Here is a 3,403-nt window from a genome sequence, read left to right as displayed (position 1 = left end):
GGCAAAGCTCAGTTTTGGCAAAGCTTGGGCTTTCTTGAGGAGTGGCTTTTTTCTTGCAACCCTCCCATACAAGCCACATTTGTGGATAATTTGTGATATTGTTATCACATGCACACAATGACCATAAATTTGTCATAAATTCCTGCAACTGCTTCAGAGTTTCTGTTGGCCTTTTGGTAGCCTCTCTGACCAGTTTCCTTCTGGCTCTTTCATCCAGTTTGGAGCGACGTCCTGATCCAGGGAGGGTCTGTGTTGTGCCAAATACCTTCCACTTCTTAATGATAGATTTGACTGTGCTTCTAGGCATTGAGAAAGCCTTTTAATTTTTTTTGTATCCATCTCCTGACTTGTACCTTTCCACAACTTTATCCAGAAGATCTTTTGAGAGTGCCTTGCCACCCATAGTTGATTGTTTGCTTCAGTTGCACTACCAAGGACTGAAATGCTCCAGGAAAGCTCTTTTCATGCTGAGCTAAAGAAAATGACCACAGCTGAAAGTCAAATGGCTTTGTGTGCCATTGAGAAGGTGATTAGCTACACCTGATTGAGTTTAAAAATTTAAGTCATTTTTAGCAGGGGGCAAAGTCTAGATGTGCAAAGTTAGTAGAGACATATCCCAACAGACTAAAGGCTGTAATTAATGCAAAAGGTGGTTCAACAAAATACTGACACAAGGGGGTGATCCCTTTTCCAAATTAGTGATTCTGTTTTTTTATTTTTGTATTTATTTTTTTCTGACATGTTGGTGTTATATCTTTCACTTGGATGTTATAAGTTGCACTGAGTAAATACAGCTGGATAAAACAAAAACTGTTTATTTCGGATGCTGTGCTCATTCTTCCCGTAGACAATGGCCCTTCTTCCACAGCCTTCACCTGGAAGTTTCAAAGTCTTCAAAGCAGCTGTTTTCTTCGCACTTGCAAAGGTGCCAACTAAGTAAGACATACTCTCTCTTCTGGAAAGTGGGCCATAGAGGAAGTTCCTCCTTCCCAGGCAGAGTCCAGCATCTTCGGTGACTTGTGTCCCAATCTGGACATGGATCACTTGAATCTCACACTCAGAGTGTGCATGTTTCAGAATGCTGAAGTTGAAGTCCATCCTTTCTGAGGTTCGAACACAGGATTGATTTGTTAGGATTGACCTGAAGGATGCATTTTTTCTAGATCTATTTGCATATTTTCTATTTTCTAGATCATTTAGAGACAAAGGAAATTCCTTGTTTGCTTTTTGTTTGCTTTTGGAGGAAAATAAATGCATGGACATGTCTCTGGCCCCATTGAGGCTCCCATTACCTGGATGACTGGCTTATACTGGCCCAATTGCAAGAGTTGGTGATAAAGCATCTTACACTGGGAACAGAACAAGTTTTTGTCCATCAGGGCGTTTTATGTTCCAGCCATAGAGGAACCGGCTGTAGAGGCACCAGCCGTGAAGGGACCAGCTCTGCAGGCACCAGCTTGCTCATCCATGGAATCCTGCAGTTTTATTAGGAAGCTCAGAGAGGCTAGTGTGTGAGGAATGTTCTGTCTTCTTTTCATGAAGGGGTCCACAGTGCTTTCCCCAGCTCTTGTTGTTTTGTCGTCAAAACGGACCGGACTTTACAATCTGGCAAAATCTTTCAGTGGCATGGTGGCAAAAAATATGACTCTCCCCATCTCACATATTCTCAAACTTTTCTATGTGGCAGTCTTACCATTTATTTTGCTGTGTGTGTGTTTGTATGTTTGTGTGTGTGTGTGAGAGAGAGAGAGAGAGACTCTTTTGTATTTTTTTTTTTCATTTATTCATTTTATTTCACATATTCTCAAAATTTGCTCTGTTGCAGTCTTACTTGTTAATTTCTCTCTGTGTGTGTGTGTGTGTGTGTGTGTGTGTCTGTGTGTGTGTGTGTGTTTGCGTGCGTGGGTGTCTGTTTTGCACACTTTATATTTTAGAGTGTCACCCCTTGATTGCTGTGCACTTTTTTTCTGCACAGTGACTGATTTGTAGTTTGTACCACCAAAAGATTCTCTGAGTTTTCATATTTTTTCGTATTTCCCATTCATTTCCTGTGTTGGTAATTTTTGACCACGAAGGAGCCAAGTGTGACTTTTTTTTTTTTGACCCTTTAACATATCCAAATCATGTCCATGATTTTTTGTGTGTTCACATAGCTAATGCGACAAAAGTCACGATGTGTCATCACATTCCAATGAAGCTATGATTTTTTTTTAAATTTCTAAATATAAAATTGCTCTGTCAAAAATGACCGAAGAGGCCCAGAGGGTTAAAAGGTCCTCCGGCAATGCAGGACATCAAGTTCAAGATTATTAGGGGCCAAGCACCAAAGGTAAATTGATAAGGGGGCTACATTTGTAACCTTGCTTGTTCCCGGAGTAGGAAAAAAAATGATGTGTAGTTTGCCATATTCCTCAGTGGTTTTTAAAATCTGAGCGGCGATGATGCGTACATGTGCTTTTGAGGTGGGCAGCACAAATGCCATCAGCCAATTAATTGGCATGATTATTGGTCTCAGCAGCTTTGTGAATAGCTGTTTGTTGCTGCCGTGTGTTTTGAGTTTGAGCTCCGTCAAGTTAATTCTTTATCGTCTATTTTTTATCTTAAAATCAATTTTATACACCATCTTTAGAGTGGCCTTTTCTTGTGGCCAGCCTAAGGCACACCTGTGTAATAATCATGCTGTCTAATCAGCATCTTGGTATGCCACACCTGTGAGGTGGATGGATTGTCTTGGCAAAGGAGAAGTGCTCACTAACACAGATTTAGACAGATTTGTGAACAATATTTGAGAGAAATAGGCCTTTTGTGTACATAGAAAAAGTCTTAGATCTTTGAGTTCAGCTCATGAATAATGGGGGCAAAAACAAAAGTGTTGCGTTTATAATTTTGTTCAGTGTATATGGCTCCGCTTTATCGTCCAGGCAGAACTATTGTTCCAGGCACCAAATAACCTGCCTGATTTATCTCAACTGCTCTGTGTACCCATAAGTACACATGAACTAGACGAAATGACTAGCAACATGGGCACTATCTTCTCTAATACATTAGAAGCTGTTGACCCCATCACATTGAAAAAGGTTAGAGAAAAACGTACTGCGCCATGGTACAACAGTAATACCCATTCTCTAAAGAAAAAAACTCGTAGTCTTGAGCACAAATGGAGAAAAACTAACTTGGAAATTTTTAGAATTGCGTGGAAAAACAGAATGCCCAGCTATACACAGGCTCTAAAAGCTGCCATGGCCGAGCATATCAACAAACTCATAGAAAATAACCAAAACAATCCAAGCTTTTTATTTAGCACAGTGGCTAGATTAACAAATAACCAGACACCACCCGATCTAAATATTCCCTCACAATTTAATAGTAATGACTTTATGAATTGCTTCACTGATAAAATAGA

The 3,403-nt window shown here is 40.1% G+C and overlaps 1 long non-coding RNA gene across 1 annotated transcript in view; it reads left to right on the top strand.

Moving 5' to 3' along the window:
* LOC107742191 (uncharacterized) overlaps nucleotides 1-3,403 on the top strand; it is a 21,471-nt gene that overhangs the window by 6,913 nt on the left and 11,155 nt on the right. Inside the window, exon 2 of the long non-coding RNA XR_001640289.1 lies at nucleotides 1,327-1,331. This is a non-coding gene — a long non-coding RNA (uncharacterized LOC107742191). The remainder of the gene's footprint in view (nucleotides 1-1,326; nucleotides 1,332-3,403) is intronic.

The sequence above is a fragment of the Sinocyclocheilus rhinocerous genome, unplaced genomic scaffold (genome assembly GCF_001515625.1).
Source record: "Sinocyclocheilus rhinocerous isolate Xijiao unplaced genomic scaffold, SAMN03320098_v1.1 scaffold1457, whole genome shotgun sequence".
Taxonomy (NCBI): Eukaryota; Metazoa; Chordata; class Actinopteri; order Cypriniformes; family Cyprinidae; genus Sinocyclocheilus; species Sinocyclocheilus rhinocerous.
Note: the sequence above shows the minus strand (reverse complement) of the source record. Positions and strands in the feature narration are given on the sequence as shown.